The 20,948-nt window shown below is 42.3% G+C and overlaps 2 pseudogenes; both read left to right on the forward strand.

Moving 5' to 3' along the window:
- Positions 1 to 12,887, forward strand: part of LOC120880443 — a 98,813-nt pseudogene extending 85,926 nt beyond the window's left edge.
- A 10-nt stretch (positions 12,888 to 12,897) lies between these two features.
- On the forward strand, positions 12,898 to 15,090 carry LOC120880444 (annotated as a pseudogene).
- The last annotated feature ends 5,858 nt before the right edge of the window (positions 15,091 to 20,948 follow it).

The raw sequence follows: 20,948 nt of genomic DNA on the forward strand, positions 1-20,948 counted from the left end.
TGATTCTTTTACTGTATTGCTGAATTTTGTTTGTCAAGGATCTTTGCATCAATGATCACTGGAAATATGTTCATTAGGGATATTTTCTTTTCTGTGGTTTCTTTGTCTGGTTTTGCAAACAAGGTGATGCTGGTCTCATAGAATGAGTTTGGAAATACCTTTCTCTTCAATTTTTGCAGAATAGTTGGAGAATGATAGGTATTAACTGTTCTACATATGCTTGAGAGAATTCATCTATGAAGCCATGTGGCCCTGGATGTTTTGGGGGAGGGGGGATGTTTTTTAGAGGGGGAAGTTTTTAAACTACTGATTCAATTTCCTTATTGGTAACTGGATTGTTCATATTTTCTTTCTGATTCAGTCTTGGGAGATTGCGTGTTTCGAGGAATTTATCCATTTCTTCTACACTGTCCATTTTATTGTTCATAGTAACCTCTTTAGATACTCTGTATTTCTGTAGTGTCAGTTGTAACTTCTCTTTTATTTCTGATCTTATTTATTTGGGCCCTCTTTTTTCTTGATGAGTATGGGTAAAGGTTTATCTGGGTTTTGGTTTTTTTTTTTTTAATCTTTTCAAAGAACCAACCCTTAGTTTCACTGATCTTTTCTATGTTTCTAGTGTCTACTTCATTTATTTCTGCTCTGATTCTACGGTTTCTTTCATTCTAATGACTTTGTGTATTCTTCTTCTAGTGTTTTAGGTGTAAGGTTAGATTGAGATTTTTCTTGTTTCTTGAGGTAGGCCTGTATTGCTATAAACTTCCCTCTTAGAACTGCTTTTACTGCATCCCGCAAAGTTTGGATTATTGTGTTTTCCTCTGTTCATTCATTCTTCTCTGGAGTTCCTTGAACATTTTCATAATCATTACTCGAGACCCCAGTGTTCAAATCAGATCCAACTGTTATAGAGAACTGCTATACTATGCTGGAGGCCCAGAATCTTAGGATTGCTAAAGATTATTAGTTATACCCCAAAGATCTTGAAACCATCTCTACAGTTCCTGCTGCGTGACTACTGCTTGAATACTTTGTATGCTGGTGAACTCACTATCTTCTAAGGCAGCCAAGCCATTATTTCATTTAAATATTTATGGAATGTGTTCCCTCTGGCAGGCACTAGGACTACAGGTGACAAGAACATAGGCCCAATACTTAAGAAGTTTATAGTTTGAGAACAAATGTCTCTGCTGTGTTTGCTCACTTGTTTGTTTGTTAAACGGGGCCATATACTTTGCTTCCACTGAGGGTAATCATCACTGCTCTCCATTCCACAGGTCACCCACCATTTGGGTGAATTATAAGCACAAGGCCACAGTCCTCTCTCAGACTCAATCAATCTTACCCTAATTATCCCTAGAAAAGTACATTCTAATTCCCCTGGGGCATTTAGAAATGGCTTACACAACATTTTCCAAACTTTTTTCTCCCCCAGAAGACTTCTAGAGTCAGTCATTTGTCTAGTTGCAAAATTGCTTCTCCTCTGCCTTTCCATTTTAAGTTTCGAATTTCTACCCCTGGGTCCATTTCAAAACCTGTAATCAGATCACTCAGGGGTTGAGCTTTTGTGGAGTATCTATGTCCTTCTCCATATTCATCTTGGAACAAACCCACACCAGAACTCACTTTTCATTCCAAAACTTGCCTTGTGCTCCCTATTCCAAAACCACTGCATCTGAAAAATTGTCACCCATCTCAAAGCCACCCCCTACTTTGTGTTACCAATTCAAAATACAATTTGTGTCTAAAAACCAGGGTGCTTTCAAAATTGTTTTGGAAGATATTCTACAAGATCAGTTTAAAGTCCCCAAGATTATCTTCCCTGACGGCTCTCCTCCACTCCAGCCCCAGCTCTCTTCATTCTCCCTCGTTTAGAGTCCTAGGTCAGACCACAGATCATCTTCTCAGTCTCTGCTCTCAGCCTCATCAGAGGGGATTCCTGTCTGATTAATGCATCCAACTTTCTGTAAAGTGGGCATTTGCAGATTGATAAGCAAAAGTTATTTCTCAGTGTCCCAATTTCAACTTTCAGGCAAAGCTCATTGTGCTTCCAAGCTCCATTTTGCACTCACTCCCTTCTACTAGGCTGTACTGTAATAATTGGCCCTGGAATGTTCTAACGATGTGTGGGGAACCAAGCAACTAGTGCCCACTGGGTACATGATCTATACCAGCCTGCTAAATCCTCTCCACAATCCTGGGAGACTGGCTCTACTAACTCATTGTCAAAGATGAGGAAATGAGGCAGAATCAGGTCAAGTCACTTGTCTAAGACCTCCTAGCTGGCAAGTGGAAAACAAATTCACGTGTCTGATTCCAAAGCCAAAGCTTTTTCTCCTGCTTTAACTAATGAACTCCCTTATATGAAGGTTGGAACTATTTAGGCAAATAACCGTGGACAAGCCAATTAACCTTCTCTGAACATGAGGTTCCTTCCCAAGTGAAGAAGTTGAACTAGATGGATGCTAGAGTCCATTTATCTCTTACATGCTCTCTGTTCCTACTGCACTTGAGCTGGAGGATTCTGGAGGAAGAACTTATGCCAACCTCAAGCCATAGCAACAGCAGTAATATAAACACTAATCATTTGTTGAATGCTTACCCTATAACAGGTGAATGATAACTTTACTTATTTTAATCCTTCTAGTAGGTTCTACTTATCACCCTCATTTTATGGATGAGGATTACAAACAAAAGTTAGAACATGGCCAAAGTCACACAGCCAATAGATGCAAACCCAGGGGTATCTGATTTCCAAGCCCATGCTCATGGGCACACTATGCTATATTTTGAAAGAGGCAGGCGAAGGGAAGGAAGTCAGGCAATGTGAGAAATGGTCTTTTAGGGCTAGAGAAATGTATACACCTGGCAGAATGATCAGAGGTAAGTCAGTTGGGATGAGGAAGGACATTCAGAACTTCAGGTAATTAGTCTATCCTAGTATCCATCACCTTGGTCCCAGCTCTAAGCAGATGTGTTCCGTGCTTCCATGCACAGAATGCTGCCCTGGCAGGAGCTTGGCCTGGGAAACCTTTGCTTGCTACTGAGTCTTGCTCCTAGAGGAGACTTAGACCCAAAGTCACTACACCTTTCATCTCCCTGTTGTTGTTTTTAATCTAATCTTATTACCGGGTCTGAGATTTTCTGACCTTTCTGAACTTTAGCCAAAACTGCCAGACCCCCAGCCCACATGCTGTCACACCCAGTACTTTTCTGGGGCTGCCAGAGTCTCGATGTGCAGTAAGCAGGGTTGGCAGGACTATGAAATCATCACCAAACATAATGGAAAAGAAAGAAAAATGAGTCTCTGAAGAATAAGCAAGTGTCCATCAGGGGGTTATTCTAAGCTGGCCAATTATGAGAGAGGGACTCAGCATTGTATGAAGGTTGCCATCGAAAGCGTCTATAGGTCCTACAGTCCCCGGGAAGGAAGTCAAGTCTGATTTGCAAAGGCAGGTACATAGATGGCCTGGTGGAGCAGAGGCATGCACTCTGGGACCAGGTAAATCTGGATATGGATACGACTCGGCTGGGGATTCCCAGGCGGCGCTAGTGGTAAAGAATTTACCTGCCAATACCGGAGACCCTAGAGACTTGGGTTCGATCCCTGGGTCAGGAAGATGCCCTGAAGAGGGAAATGTGACTCCACTCCAGTATTCTTGCCCGGAAAATTCCATGAGCAGAGGAGCTTGGCAGGTGAGAGTCCACGGGGTCACAAAGAGTCGGACGCAACTGAGCAGGCACACACACAGCGTGCCGACTTCCTTTCTCCGGCTTCAATTTACAGCCCTGGTCAATAAAATGAGGATAATTAGAACTTTACAGAGTGGCTATAAACATTAGAAATAATCTGCACACACTAGAGAAATAGAAAGGAGGCTGGGCCTACTATCTTCATTCTGAAGGAACAGTAGGAGAAAGGCTTTTTTTTCCTGCCACGAGTACTCAAGACATCATTACCGTTTTTCATGTTGTTCTGCTTGTCCGAAAACTGGGGCGTGACCATTTGGTGAGTAAAAGCTGACAATACTCACTGGGCACTAAAATCCAGAATGAAGTAAGTCCCTGGAATAGAAAACCAGCTTCTGGAGATTGCTGGAAAACACCACCCAGACCTTCAGCGGAGAAGTCATACAGCTTTTCCTATGAGGAGTTTTTTAAACCTGATTTTTCCCCACTTCAACACAGCAATCTAATGATCACCTGAAGATCACTGTTGTCCGAGAAAATAAAGGAATAGTTGGTCAAAAACCAGGAAAGGGAAAGGACAAATTGGCCACAATAAAAACGTAACTTGTGATGTGAGGTGGGATGGTGACATGTAGGATGAGAAATGAACCCACCAGTCATGCAGGTGGCCACACGTCCTGGGTAAGGGCTTTGTCCCAGAAGTTTCAATAGCGCCCACCCCCTCTAATTCTCAGAGAAGTCTCAGTGTGGACAATAAATAAATCATTTGGTCACCCAGTAGTCATGTGGAATCCAAAGTATCTCTCACACATTGATGTGATGGGAGGGGGAACCTATCTATGCTAATAAGGCTACAAAGCTCCAGGCAGACGGACACTTAGAGAAGGAACGTCCAGAACCTTGCTCTCTAAGCCCGAGTACTCTTCCTTATATTTTTACTGAGTCCCTCTGATTTCTACTTAAGCCCATTCACTGGCTGGTGAAATGAAGTGAAGAAAACAGGCGTGAGACAGGGAGGGGTGAGGCAGGGAGGGTAGGAAAAAAACCCAAGGAATCACAGGATCATCAGTCAGTTGTTTTGTACCATGAAATCAAATGGGGAAATGGACTGACTGACTGTGCTTGTCTGCAGCAGGTCTCTTTCTGGAAGGCAGAAGTATTGTTTAGGGAGTGGACAGTATTAGTCAGTAGCCTGCCTTGGACTGACTCAGTGGCCTCTTTGAACACTCCTGTTCTGGGGTTCCTGGGAGGCGTCCTAAAGGAGTTCACCGGTTTCTGACCACTGCAGATTAGACCAACTGATAATTTGATATTTGTCCAAGTTCCACTGGAAGTGAGGATGTGTATGTGTGTCTGGTGGGTGGTGTGGGTGTACCGCCCTGATCCAGGAAATGCACAAAGGCAACCCCCGCCAAACCCCGACCGCACCCAGCTAGCCCCCTGTGTTCTATTTTAAAAGCCTCAGTGTAGACTGATCTGAGGTCTGTCCTGTCCATCCTCCCTTGTTTACTGGAACATTGGGTCACTGCAGTACAGCTGGAACACAATCTCTGGGCGATTCAGCAAGGCCGAGGCAAGCCCTACCAGGCGTCACGTCATTGCACTGTTTTTCCTCCCTCCCACTGAGTTTTCTTGGAAGTTCTGAGCCAGGCTCAGCATGTATCTCCAGAGATGCATTCCAAATTCCCAGCTGCTTGCAACTCAGCAAGTCTCACTGCCCCTCCTTTTAACATCCAGGTGCCCTGAGAGGTTAGAAATGAAGAAGCTCGCACCAAAGGGTGTCCCAGACCCTTTGATGTATTTGCTACTGACTGCTGTCACACAGAGTTCAGACAGTGTCCCCCCTTCAAAAGCAAAGAGGAAAATCATCTTTGTTGAGATGCCTTTGTGACTTGGCAAACTTGCCTCTAATCTGTACATCTGTCCTAGCTGAGGGGAATGGGCCAGGGTGGGGGGTGTTGCTGCTCTTTTTCCTTCTGAGTACCGGTTTCACATGATTCTCCACCATCCTGAACTCCCAGTGATCTGTCGCAATCCTTCTCCTTATTTCCCTTCAGCTTTCCCACCCACTTAATTTCTTCCCTTCAGTGTTGTCTCTTCTCATCATGATCACGTTATCCCTTCCTGGACTAGAGGAGATAATGGGAGGCAGGGGAAAAACAGTCAAACACATCAGTGATGTAAAAATCATATTGGTTTCATTAAGGGTGAAAATGGTACCTGTGCCTTTTAGATTTGTTCTTGCTCTTGAATTATTTATTGATTGTTTAGGATTGGGTGCTGGTTCTCAAAGTGTAGTCCCTGGACCTGCAGCAGCAGCAGCACCTGGGAACTTACTGCAAATGCACATTCATGGGCCCTTAGACCAGACTCCCTGAATCAGTAATTCTTGGGCTAAAGTCCAGCAATCTGAGTTTTAACAAGCCCTCCAGGTGACTGTGATGTGTGCAAAAGTCTGTGAAACACTAGGATAGAGGATTCTCCATAGGCTTGGGGGGCAGGGGAGGTTCGAGGTTTCCCTCTGCTCTTCAGATATAAGAATCAGTGTATGAAGAACAAACCCTGTGCCATGCTCCTGAGGGCTGGCTCATGCACCTTGCCTCTCATACTGGGGCAGGTGTGAGAGCGAATGTGAGGACTGAGAGCTGATGGTGACCCAACTGGATGCCCTTGGTGAGCTGGCTTCATGGGTCACCCTTTGGATACCCTTTGGACAGGGTCTGGGACTTCCTGATCTGTGTTAAGCATCCCTCTAAGAGAACATCATGTAATGGCGTAGACTCATCACTCAGCTTCTCATCTGCTCTCAGACAAACATGACTGTAGTTGTAGATGGAAATTGTAGAGTTTATTTCTTTTATTCTTTTCTTGTACTAAATCAAGAAAATAACTAGAAACTTGCTCTTTCTTTCTTTCTTGTTCTCTGAAGAACACCTAAGATTATTATGAGGATTGAGATCTCTGCATCGAGATTGGTGAAGTCCAACTCAGTAGCTTCTAGCCACACTGAGCAATTAAAATGTGGGTATAGTCTGAACTGAGAGGTGCTGAAAGTGTAATTATATAACATATTCTGAAGATATAGTACAAAAGTGAAAATTATTTCATTAATAATTTTTATATTGATTACATGCTCAAATTATAACACTTTGGATGTGCTGAGATACATAAAACATATTAACATTAATTTCATCTACTTATTTTTACCTTTCAAAATGTGGCTACTGGAAAGTTAAAATTAACAAAATGTGGCTCATATTTGTGACTCACATTTTATTTCCAAGGGACAGCACTCACTGGTCCAGTTAGCTGGGGGCTCTGGTCAAACACAGAATTTTGAGTAAGACTACAAGATATGCCAGGAGCAAATACAAGGAAGCAGGTGTAAACTACAGCACATACAACGTGTTAGGTAAGGCAATGCAGCCTAAAGCGTGGCAGCTGATCTCCTGAACCATGAAGCTAGGTATACTAGGGTTGTCTAGATTCTGCCACTTAACTCGGTCAAGTAACTTAACCTCTCTGAATTTCACTTTTCTCATCTGTAAAATGACTTGCTGGTTCTTAACTCAAAGTGCTTTGGGGAGAATTAGTAAAGACAATGACTATAAAAGCCTGAATTCTATTCCTAGCTATTAATTAGTACTCAAGAAATACTCATTCTCCTTAAATAAGAAGAAATTCTATTACTAGATGGTGTCGGATACTCACTGTGAAACCTTCATTCTGGAGGGTCTTTAACATTTAGATGGATTCTCCTCTATCTGGAATGGTTTGTGTATTATCCTATTCAAAATATGAGGTTTTGTAATATGGGGTTATGTTACCTTTTCAGTGCTTCCTCAGCTGGAAATATACAGCTGGCTATGAACCCCTCCGCACCACCTCCTACTATGGTACTTAAGGTCCTCGCAGTGAAAAACTGGGTTACACAGAGGACTGCTCCTGGACAAAGACCCGAGTATATTATGCTTACAAGACCTGACAGTTTACTTGGCACAGACTGGATGGACTCTGACAGCAACATTAGATGGTGTCCCCCTGAATGAGGGAAATGAATCTCTTTACTAGCAAATACAGTACTCAAGGTAAGCAAAGTCAGGGTTGGATGGAAAATGGAAAGGAAATGTTAAGAGTTTTAAGATTTATGGATGAGCCCCCCAAAAATAGTTTTAGTTCTGTTCATAAAAGCACAGAATGCCTAGTTAAGGTTTTCCTAAAGAGAAGCCATAGCTCTCACAAGTTTACATGGAGGCAAGAATGAGATAGAAGGGTGACAGTAAGGCAAAAGACAGTTGAAAAAACAAACAACAAACAAACAGGAAAAGGTGTTGCCTGGCTCCACTTTGAAAGACCCTAAGAGTGTCCAGTCATACTAGCATATCTCCAGGTGCAAAATCTCTGAGATCCCAAAGCACTGACACTGTGATAAAACCTATTAACTGTTTTTAGCCATTAAAAAAAAAAAAACTTGGTCTTCCTTGAAAATAGTATACATTGCAATATCTAAACATTCAAGCACAAAGAGATCATCAGATACTGTCACCTATATATAGCATCACCATGGAAACCACAGCTATAAATGCTGACAACTCAAATACCACAAGTAGCGCTGATATTGGTGATACGATTATCTGACAAGGTAAGCAACTCCTAGTAAATTTCTAAATAAAGTAAAATTTTACCTTGATTTAAATGCTGATTACATTCCAGGAAAATTCTGTGTGTATGAATTTAAAACATGCAAATAATACTTTGTGTTTATTTGTAAGGTACAGTTAAGTTCCAGGTCATACAAGTTTTTCAACCATATTGATATCCAGTAGGACATTCAAAAGGTGGGGCAATTTTTTTATTGGGAAGGAATTGTCCTAGGCATTATAAGACATTACAACATCTCATCCATATCTCTGCTAAGAAAAATGCCAGTAATAATCTCTGTCCCAATTATTGGGACAATAGAGACACCTTGTAAATTTCCAAAACACCTTAGAACAATAATTCTTAACCTTGGCTGCACATAGAATTACCGTAAGAGCTTTAACTTAATACTGACACTTGGGCAGCATCTGCAGAGCCTCTGATATGTTAATGGTCAAGACTGATTCCTGGTCATTAGGGGTTTCAGTTGATTCTATGCAGTAGCCAACGCTGAGAACCACGCCGTAAGGGGGCTTCTGCCCTTTTGAGCATCATTGCCTTAGCTGAGTTAGATTACCAGAACATTGACCTGACAGGTTATCTTTCTGCCTCATGGAGCTATTTCCTGTCAGATAGAGCTCAAGGGCCTCCTAACCTAGAACAACCCCTCTAATTATAAAATGAGATGGCAGGTATGTGGCTCTAGGCTTGAAAAGTCAAAGACCTACTTTCAAGAAATCCCAAGAGTTGGGTAAATGATCAATCACTTATTTTTGAATTTAGAATGAACAAAACACAGTTTAAATAAAAAGTCAACCAGTGACTGATTATTTAGGATATAAACTTGTAGTATATTGTGGCCAAGCACCTTCTAGAACCCCTAGTCATCCCTTGTTAGGCTTAACTTGGGCCTTTGTAAGAAAAATAAAATTATAGTCATTCTTCAGTTGTCTACTGAACCCTTAAGTTAGGAATGGCAGATACATTTATCTCCAGTGCTAACTGGAGAGTTGTCTGCCCGGAGAGGACTCTGCAGCCTGATCTAGGCTAACTGAAGAGTGCTGTGGTGGGTTGGTTAGTGATACCTGTCATGCACACAGGATGGGGAGAGGAAAGGAAGTGCCCCCAATACTCCCGTAAATCCTAGGGGAGCAGGCATATTTCTCAAAATTAACAGGTGACTTTTTCAGTCCGGTCAACTTTTGGAAACTGATTGGATTCTATTATGATCATCACTGTCATCATCCAGTGAGTTTCCTTTTACTGAGGTATAGTTATGCACTGCACATTTATTACCTCATTAATCCTTGTAACAACTCTACAAGCTAGGCATTTTCATCACAGTCTGAGATCCCACAGCTCATGGCATGAACTAATCCTCTAACCCTGGTTGCCTAATTCTCAAGTCCCACAGCACAATACACAATCTGGAGCGAAAAGTGGCCTCAGAGCATCCTCCAAAGCGCTAATGTTCTTTATCCTGCATCCACATCCCTAGGATTCTTGCTCAGATGATACAAGATTCAACAAATACCAAATGATAATACACATACTTATTTGTCAGTATTTTCCTGTTATTTCCTGGTATTGCATCCTGTCCATGTACTTAAACAAAAAACTTAAAAACATATAGCAGGGATGCTTGTGTTAATAAACTCTTCTTTGCTTCGTGTTTTTCATTTGCTGAAAATCTTTTAAAGATTTTCATTTTTCTGCAAGTCCAATGTAATAGAGGGAATCCAGCTCATTGCCATAATTCAACACCAAAAAGGGTGTTGGCACATGATAGACATTTAATGACTATTTAAAATGAATTAATCAATGCAGTTGACTTTTGTGCAAGAGCAAATGATTAATTTTGATGAAATTAAAATGTTTAATTTTGATGACACGCAATTTATCAATTTTTGTTTTTCAGTTGAATTAAAAAAAATTTTTTTAAGTTTTATTTGTTTATTTAGTTTTTGGTCTCACAGCTTGTGGGATCTTCGTTCCCCACCAGGGATAGAACCAGGAAACTCAGCAGTGAGAGTGCTGGGCCCTAACCTCTGAACTGCCGGAGAATTCCCCTTTCATGTCTTTTGTGTGTGTGTGTGCTAAATCTAAGAAATTTTGGCCTTACCTAATTTTGGTCACAAAATTTCTCTGTGCTTTCTTATAGAAGTTGTATAGTATTAGCTTTTACATTTAGGTCTATGATCCATTTAATTGACATTGTTTTTTATTATTAAGATTCGTGTAGAGGTTAGGGTCAGCTCTCTAATTCATCCTCAGCTGCAATGAAGAAGCAGGTGAAACAGTTTATAAGAGTATGGTTATAGGGACTTTCATGGCCATCCAGTGGTTTAGGCTAGCAGCCCTTTCCAAGGCAAGGGGTGTGTGTTGAATCTCTGGTCGAGTAGCTAAGATCCTACATGCCTCCTAGCCATAAAACCAAAACCTAAAGCAGAAGCAATACTGTCGCAAATTCAATAAAGACTTTTTTTTTTAAAGGTTGCTTAAAAACAGGGGGCTTTGGAGGGGGAGTATGGATATAACACTTCCAGTCTTAAAACATGGTCTAAAGGTTGTTGTTCCAGGATAATCTCTCATGGCAATGTCATAGTTATCATTTGTCTTTCCCCTAAGAAGGCGTGCTCCCCTCCTTTTCTTCCAACTCTCTCCCCTCTCTTACACATAAGTCAATAAACAGAAAACTCTAGTGTCTCGGTTTCAGAAGAACAACGTCAAAAACCAGAAAAGGAAGTATGAGTCAATATTTTCCACCCTTCACCTACTTAAGCAGGTAACAGCCCTGAGCAGCAATCTTTCAAGTAAAACCGCGAGCGGCTTCACAGGGGGTGGTGGCGGCCCCGCTTGCCAAGGGAGTCACTGAGCTACCTCAGGGAGTCACCGAGCTACCTCAGGGAGGGGAACAACTATTAGGCGAGCGGGCGGCAGGGCCGCTGCCTGCAGCACCGCTGCCGGCAGCACCAGCCTGGCCCCGCCGCCGCCCTAACTTCCCGACGCCCAGCCGAGGCGGTGCCCAGCAGAGCCGGGTCCACCAGGGCCAGGCTGCTCACCGTGTACTGTGTGCAGAGGGTCTTCCTCGAGGTGACATTTTCCCTCCAGGTCGACCCCGACTTGCACACCTCCCGGGCTGTGCGGGCTGGAATCCGACTTCCTTGCAGCTGAGAGACACATCATCTCCCCTGAAAGACCTCACAGACCACCACGGGTCACGGGTTGCTTAAGGCTTACAAGATGGCGGCGCTGGGATTTTACGGCGGAAGGAGAAAGCAGGCCGTCGACCTCCGTTGCAGTTCCCAAACTTACCCAACAGACTCCGTCGTCTATCAAAACGCTTTTTTCAAAGAAATACAACTGGCTACTTTCAGTCAACAGTACTTTCTAAAGTGAGAGGTGTGAAGAGAGAGGTGGGTATGGGGAGGTATGCTAAGAGCCATTTTACTTTGAGGTACTTATTTTTTATAGCCTATTTTACTTATATGTATGAAAGACTCACCTCTTAATATAAAATCAACCTTCAAGGAAAAAAAAATTAAAACCAAAACCCCAAAATTCCCATAGCGCCAGCTACCAGGAACCCAGCAGTCCCACTCATCTCTTGGAGAAATAGCTTCAGCGCTTGGGCAATCCAGCCTTGCTCTGAGACCTATTGCTTGCCAATCCCCTCTGAGCTGCCTTTGCTGAAGGAACATAACCCACCCCTGGCAGATGCTCTGCTCAGAGGAGATCTTGAGAAATTTTCTAGGGTCCTGATGGAGCCACAAGGAGAGAGCAAGAAAAGATTTGTCTCTTTTCTGTGGACCCTTATAATCTTAAAACCCAGGCAGAAATAGAAGATACAAGGTAATAGAACATTGAGGAAAACATGGCAATAACTATGGAAGAGGCTCTGGAAAGTTTGGGCTGAATAATGATGCTTTGTGTTAACTACAAAGTGAATAGACATCCTGTGAGAGTGTTTGTTGACTCAGGTGCCCAGATTATGATGAACCAAGCTTGTGCAGAAAGCTGTAATATAATGAGGCTGGTGGACTATTGGTGGGCAGGGATGGCTAAAGGAATGGGCTCCCAGAAGATTATTGAAAGGGTACATCTAGTTCAGGTTCAAAAGGAAGCAGATTTCCTGGCTTGTTCCTTCTCTATACTTTAGGAAGAACCTGTAGACGTGCTTCCAGGACTGGATATGTTGAAATGGCATCAATGTTCCACTGACTTCAAGAAAAATGTACTCATGATGAGCACCACAGGCTCACAGACCGTCTTCCTTCCCGAGGGAGAGTTACCAGAGTGTACCCTGTTGGCATACGGGGCCAGGTAAGAGGCCAGAGGAGACTGCAGACCAAGAATTAGCAGAAGCCCTTCAGAAATCCGTAGAAGATGCAGAGTGTCAGAATCCATATGTGTATACATATAGTATGTGTGTGCTGCAGCTGGAGTGGGCCCCAGACCAGAGGGAAAAAACAGTAAACGAACTAACTCACTGGGAACATCATCACCAATTTCAAATGCATTTAACTATCAAGCCCATCCTTCCCAACAGAGACTCGTGACCGGTAATTCTTAAGTCTTACTGATTCTGTCTCTGCTTCAGTCTACCCACCCCCCGACCCCACCATCAAGCCCAGTGACCCAGACAGCATTGAACCTAAAGTTGTGAAGACATTGAAGGTCTCAGCTGAATTCCAGATAATCAGAAATGAAACAACATCTTCCTCTACAGGACCTTTCTGATTGTGCTTCTTCAGCAGACAGTGCTCCAGCAAACCAGAGTACAGCTATTCCTTTGCAGAATTCACTCAAAGAAGCTATTAGTGCAGACGACCTAGAGAAATCTGCTGAAAGAAGCATGTGTCTGGTCACTCACTCAGTTGTGTTTGGCTTTTTGCGACCCCATGGACTGTAGCTGACCATGCTCCTCTGTCCACCAGATTATCCCATGAGAATACCGGAGTGGGGTTGCTGTTTCCTCCTCCAGGTGATCCTCCAGACCTAGAGATGGAACCCACATCTCCTGTAGATTCTATACCTGGAGCCACCTGGGAAGCTGAAAGAAACACCCAGGGCCTCATCATCTCCACACAAGACAGAAAGCTAGTTTATCTGTCACAACTACTAGGAAGCAAGAACTTCAGAGGCTTATAGGTGAAAACGATTGGCATTCAGAATATCAGTACCTGAGTCAAGTAAATAGCCTTCAGCAACATGAAGAACCAAGGAATGAACAGCATGAGGGTACACAACAAAATGCTTCACACGATAGAGAACATCTTTGTAACACAGAAGACCTTGAATTTTTTGAAGAAAGGTAACAGAATCAACAAGAAGTGTTTGTTTGGAAACTACAGTGAAAGGAGACAGGCTAAGAGAAAAATATCTACCTTCGGGTCGAATTTTAGCAGCAGGATGTTTTGGCTCCTCAAATTCAGAAACGCTTATGTAAATAGATACAGTAGAACAATCCCTAGTTGCTATGCTTAATTCAGCAGGCAATCAGAATACTAATGTCAAGAACATTGGGGAAAAAAAAAAAAAAAAAAAAAAAAAAAAAAAAGAACATTGGTATATCTGATCTCACCTTAGTCCCTTGGAAGTAGAAATGTAACCCTTCTTCTGAAATTTTTAGTAAGTCCATTTCCATTCAGGATGTACAGCTTCCAGAAAATAATGTTGAACAAATGAATATAAGTTTCTTTAAGTCTCTGTGGCAGTTAGCCCTCTGCGGAGTCAACAGAGGGCTATCTATAACAGCAGCCTTGAAGGAACTAAATGAATTTTTGGTCTTTTGTAGTAAACCGGCTTCAGAAAGTACATCTGAAGATGTTATCTATCAATCAGAGACAGTAACTGAGGGCCAGACAGGTATTAAAGACCTTTCTGAAAGCTGGTCCCTAAACGAGCATCTTATAGCTACCCAGAGTGATCAGTGTTCACAAGTCTCCTTTCATTAGGCCATATCTGTGAAGACAGAAGAATTAACAGACACTTCAGCTGGAGTAGAAGATGTAGAAAATATTAACTTCAAGGGTCTAGGTGATGACCTGGTAACTGATAAGGAAGGTGTCCCCAAGTCTAGGGAATTGATAAATGAGAGCAGTTCTGTCACTCTGAAAGTGAAAGTGAAGTCACTCAGTCGTGTCTGACTCTTTGTGACCCTGTGGACTGTTGCCCACCAGGTTCCTCCGTACATGGGATTCTCCAGGCAAGAATACTGGAGTGGGTTGCCATTTCCTTCTCCAGGGGATCTTCCTGACCCAGGGATCGAACCCAGGTCTCCTGAATTGCAGGCAGATGCTTTAACCTCTGAGCCACCAGCGAAGCCCTCTGCCACTCTAGCCTAAGCTAAACTATCTAATCAGTTACACTGCATCTTCAGGATAGAAATTTCACCCAGAGTTTTAGCAAGTGAGGAGGATGCCCTCAATCAAACTTCTGAGCAAACTGAATCATCATCATCCAGGTTCATATTGGTTAAAGATTTAGATCAGGGCACACAGAATCCAGTGGCAGACAGGCCTGAGACCAGAGAAAATGTTCTGAAGCTGCAGAGCCACTTCTGAAATTTGAACCTCCTCCCAGCCATGCATCACGTCCCTCCTTTCTTGCGCCATTAATTTTTCCTGCTGCAGACATTGACCAGATTCTCTGTGCTGGCTATTTTTTGCAGGGAGTTCTTGGTGCTTTGCTCTGAGATGGTGGAAATGCAGACTTTGCACTTCTTATTTGCTGTCAAAGAGCATTGTAGTTCCTGTATAACCTTGGAAAAGTGAGCTAGACATTACTTCATTCCCTTAAAAAAGCTGTAACATTCACATCCATACTCACTGTTTATACAGTATATGTAAAACCAACAAGCAGAATGTTGAGCCAGAGTTTTTAATTTTTTGGCCAAAGTACTCTATGATTTCTTGTCTTATGAATTTGTCTATTCTATTTGTTAAAATTTGGGTCTTCAAAAATGTATTGGCACTTATGTGCATACAAAAGCTTCTTATTATCATTAAGATGATGTATTCTGGAATAAAATTGATGGTATTATATATTTTCCTTTGCAGGGTAGCAATGTGGTAGAGAATCTGGCTGCTTGTGCAGGAGACACAAGAGATGCAAGTTCGATCCCTGGTTCAGGAAGATTCCTCTGGAGAAGGAAATGGCAACCCACTCCAGTATGCTTGCCTGGAGAATTCCATGGACCAAGGAGCCTGGTAGGTTACAGTCCATAGGGTTGCAAAGAGTCAGACATGACTGAACACACACACACACACACACATATACAGCATAAAAAGTAAAAATAAAATAAACCCTATCTTGTCTGAAAAATAATCTTCTACCCAGTGCTCAAGAAACAGATGGACCACCAATAGGAGGTTGAAGCCTATGGGTGGGAAGGGCAGAGAGGTCAAGGACCCACTATTCTGGTCAGCCTCTAACTGTTTTGACTTTGAGCTGTGATACCTACCTGAGCAAGATCTCTCTGTTTAGGGACTTTATTGGGGGTGAGGGGAAGTAATGGAAAGGGGATGTGCTGGGAAGGATCTTGTCCTCTGAATTCATACAGCTCCTGAGAAGACTTGATTTCATGGCCAGAATGGCAACCAAGGTTTCTGTCTGCTCACAATTCCAGTTGCACATTTATGCCATATTTTTAGTGGTGCTAGTAGTAAATAACCCACCTGCCAATGCAGGTGTGAGAGATGCAGGTTCCATTCCTGGGTCGGGGAGATCCCCTGGAGGAGGGCGCAACAACCCACTCCAGTATCCTTGCTTGGAGAATCCCATGGACAGAGGAGTGTGGTGGGCCACGTTCCATAGTATCGCAGAGAATCGGACACAGTTGGAGTGTCTTAGTATGCAAGCACCATATTTTTATTTTTCTGATATTCTGGAAAGGACTGAACAAAAGGAAATGGACTTTGTTAGATCTTCATTAGCTATATGAGAAAACATTTGCTTTTCACAGTTGGGCTTGTGTTCTTTATTGTTTGTTTCACATATTCATGCTCAGGATCATTCTACTGGCAGGAAGGACATCCCCTGACTTCAAATCCCACTTACCTGTTGGCCAGAATCCAATCCAAGTGTTCGTCTGTGAATCCAACTATTCGGGCATTCTTGGTGATCTCTCTTTTTCCTAGTCAATAAAGAGCTCTAATAACCAGAAGTAACCAGGAGCTGGAGAGATGTTGTGTGTACATAGAAAAATGTGACACAACTCATACCTATCAGGGAGCTTCCAGCCTAGTGAAGGAGTCAGATGCATCAGTAGCTTATTATAACACTGCTGTGAGAAAGATGTACATAGGCAACAATGGAAGCACAAAGGTTGGCCATCTGTACAGACCAGGGTAGGCCAGAGTGTAGTATGGAGTCATGTAAGATTTTCTGGAGGAGGTAATAGCTTTTGTTGAGTTTTGAGATTAACTTGGTATAGACTATCAATGGGGTGGTTTCAAGCAAATCTGTCAAAATCACAGAGTTGTGAGATGGCACGGGAAAGATTCTGATGCTGGGAGGGATTGGGGGCAGGAGGAAAAGGGGACAACAGAGGATGAGATGGCTGGATGGCATCACCGACTCGATGGACATGAGTTTGAGTGAACTCTGGGAGTTGGTGATGGACAGGGAGGCCTGGCGTGCTGCGATTCATGGGGTCGCAAAGAGTCGGACACGACTGAGTGACTGAACTGAACTGAACTGAACTGATGGGAAATGCAGAGAACTTCAGATAGTTTCGTAGCCCATAAACAGCCCCTCTCAGCTCACGTTTTCAAAAAAGTTTTTTAAAATTTCTCTTTTGGCTGTGCTAGGTCTTTTTTGCAGTACACGGGCTCCTTTAGTTTTGGAGCTCAGGCTCTCGAGTGTGCAGGCTCAGTAGTTGTGATGCCTGTGCTTAGTTGCTCTGTGGCATATGGGACCTTAGTTCCCCTACCAAGGGTCAAACCCACCGCGCCTGCATTGGGAGACAGATTCTTAACCACTGGACCACCAGGGAAGTTCCTTAAATTTAAAAAAAAATTTTTTTTTTTTACAATAGGTCTTTCTTTGTTGGTTATCTATTTTAAATGTAGCAGTGTGTACATGTCAATTCCAAACTCCCAAACTATCCCTCTCTCTCACCCCTCTCCCCTGGTGATCATAAATTGGTTTTCTAAGTCTTCGAATGTTTCTGTTTTGTAAATAAGTTCATTTGTATCATTTGTTTTCAGTTCAGTTCAGTTCAGTCTCTCAGTCGTGTCCGACTCTTTGCGACCCCCACCTCAAATAAGCTATGTCATACGCTATTTGTCTTTCTTTGTCTTACTTACTTCACTTAGTATGATAATCTCCACATTCATCCATGTTGCGGCAGATAGCATCAGTTCGTTCTTTTTAATGGCTGAGTAATATTCCATTGTGTATGTATATCACATCTTCTTTATTCATTCATCCGTAAATGGGCATTTAGGTTTCAGCTCACTTTTAACTGGTTTCCTTCAGCTTTCTTCAGAGGAAACTAGGAGGGCTCTCTGATGGCAACATGCAATTCCTCATCTCAGTTGTCCCAAGCAAGTCCATTTCTTGGCCCCTGACTCAGTTCAACAAAATTGTGCAGAAATTTAGAAATCTACTGTTACTTACACAGCTCCCTGTGTGTGTGTAGGGGGGGATATTACTCCCTCCCCTTAGCAGTTTATCATAGAGTCTCACATAATGTCCACCCCTTGAGGACTTTGGATAATTCTATCCTCTATACTTTGCTTAATTTCTAGTGATATGTTAGAAAGCCTTACAGCTTAGCTCCCTAAGGGGACTAGTCACCCTTAAGACAGCTCCAAGAGTGACTGGGATATAAAATGTAAAAGAGGTGCATGAAATGTAACTAGATGGAATATGAATGAGAAACCAGGTTATGAAAATCTTTGACAGTAGACAGAGGGGCAAAAGGAAGATCAGGCTGTTGCCATGTAAACTGAGCCACACAGATAAAAACTTGTTTATTCTTTGAGCAATTATCCCTAATTGCTCTAGCGTATGAGCCGCTCCATCCTACTGAATGATACATACATTATTTGAGGGGGAAAAAAGTGAAAGAAGTGTTAGTTGCTCAGTCATGTCTGACTGCGACCCCATGAACTATATAGCCCACAGTCCTGCCTAATTTAATATCCACGGTGTCCACTATGATTCCACACACATGTCGAAGCACAAAGAAAGTAGTACAAAATATGCTGGTTGGTGGATTTGTACGGGCTACCAAGAAAGGTTGCATAGACTTTTAGAAAGGAATCTCTTGCACTGTATAGAGTCAGATTCTTAAAAGGCAGGGAGGAGTAGAGATTGTATATTTATCTGGAGTCTAAGATCCTCTCCAGTTACTCCAGCCTGTTCAAAATGGCTGTTTCTCTCAATTTTCCTCTCTCTCTGCCGCTAGAAGGCAGCATCATTTCCGTTTGCCTCTGGGACAGGGATTCTCTCTGTATCCATCCCGTCATACATAGTATAGTCATAAATACATAATACACAAAAATATGTATTGCACCAGCCCAAACAGGCACCTGAAGCTTTGACCTTGATTGACTGGGAAAATGTTACCTGGTGTTCTGGCCAACTGGCCCCAAAGCTCATACAATGCTTTGACCTCCAGTGCTCCCTGAAGGAGCTGCCCAAATGGAAACTGCTTTCGGTGAAGCAGCTGAATGGTAGATTAATTCTGAAAGCCACAGTTGGCAAGCTCAAACATTACAGAATCCTATATTGAGCACACAGGGTTTAGATGGGGTTGATGGTCTTTTCCTGTTGAGTTTTATGCAACCCTGGGCTCCTAGGGAATTTCCACAGAACATCAGTTCAGGGCATGCTGGCCCCATGTGTTGTAGCTTTCTGTTTATTTCTTAGTGGTTGCGATATAGTGGCACTTGTGCTTATGCCAGTAGTCTGAAACCCTTTAGAAAACTGGAAATATAATGCCTATCCCTCATTGCAGGCAGATTCTTTACCATCTGAGCCACCAGGGAAGCCCACATTAAGAAGCCAAAGTATTTTCCAAGCATATTTTTCTCAAGGCCCATGTTTTCAAGATTGCCTCTGCCTTATGTGATGGTGAAACTCAAGGAAAGCTGTTTAATTTGATCATTATTGTCAGTGTGCCAATTAAGCAGTGTCAGGGTGTCTCAGGCTGTCCTGAAAAAGATTTGTCAATCAGTTTAGCAGAACTTCTCAAAGCTTGTGACATCAGAGGAGTTCAGTTCTGAGTCACAAGATGGGATGGCCAAGACCAAGGACATAGTCAGCCTCACTCAGACATACAGCTTCCATCAAAGTCAAGTCCTGGGCTGGCTTCTTGCTTAAGCTTCTTTTCTTTTTTATTTTCAGGGGGCAATCTTATTTCTCTTATTTTACTTATGATTTTAATTGAAACATAATGGATTCACAATATTATATTAGTTTCAGGTTACAGTATAGTGATTCAATATCTTATACTCCCTTTAAAGTTATTACAAATTAATGGCTACATATCCCTGTCCTGAACAATATATCTTTGTTACTGCTTAAGCCTCTTTAAGGAATATTTGCTTTGACAGGTGACTAGTGTGAAGAAGACCAAGGTTATAAACTACTACATATGAGTAGGGAGCACAGACAGAGTTAAATAGGAAGACATTCAGCTTTTCTTCCTTCGAGCTTTACTGAAGGCTCTCCAGCATTTTCAAAGGCAAAGTCAGCACTGTTCCTTTCACAAACATGTATTGAGCCTGAACTCTTGCCAGGGCCAAGGACACAAGGGAATATGAGAGCTGGAGTGAGGATTTGGCCATCATACCTGCTGCAAATGGGCTTGCACTGGGCTAAAGGTCATGGCCAAAGACAAGTCTTTACCATGTGACATGTTCATGAGAATAAATAATAAAAAGTAAGTGAAATATTACTTTTAAAAAGGAAACAAACATTAAACAAAATGGAAACTTTGATTCTGATTTTTGAGCTACTATTATAATGGAAGAGTCATAATGTGTATCATAAAAGACATGACTATAATGTACACAGTTACCACCCATATAATATAGGTATTTTCTAATTTGCTATGAGAATGCAGAAGAAAGAGTTATTGACAAGAGTTTATCTCTCTTCCTGCAGAGAATTTGTAACACTAAAGACAGAGAAAGCCTGGTGGAATCACCAACCAGAAAGACAATGGCCTTGATTCATTCACTCAGCAAATATTTATAGAGTACTTACCATATGTTGACTAGATGGACCTTTGTTGGCAAAGTAATATCTCTGCTCTTTAATATGCTGTCTAGGTTGGTCATAACTTTTCTTCCAAGGAGTAAGCATCTTTTAATTTCATGGCTGCAATCACCATCTGCAGTGATTTTTGGAGCCCCCCAAAATAAAGTCTATCACTGTTTCCATATCTATTTGCCATGAAGTGATGGGACTAGATGCCATGATCCTAGTTTTCTGAATGTTGAATTTTAAGCCAACTTTTTGATTCTCTTCTTTCACTTTGATCCAGAGGCTCTTTAGTTCTTCTTCACTTTCTGTTGTAAGAGTGGTGTTGTCTGCATATCTGAGATTATTGATATTTCTCCCGGCAATCTTAATTCCAGCTTGTGCTTCATCCAGTCCAGTAT

Source organism: Oryx dammah, unplaced genomic scaffold (genome assembly GCF_014754425.2).
Source record: "Oryx dammah isolate SB20612 unplaced genomic scaffold, SCBI_Odam_1.1 HiC_scaffold_21, whole genome shotgun sequence".
In the NCBI taxonomy this organism is placed as follows: domain Eukaryota; kingdom Metazoa; phylum Chordata; class Mammalia; order Artiodactyla; family Bovidae; genus Oryx; species Oryx dammah.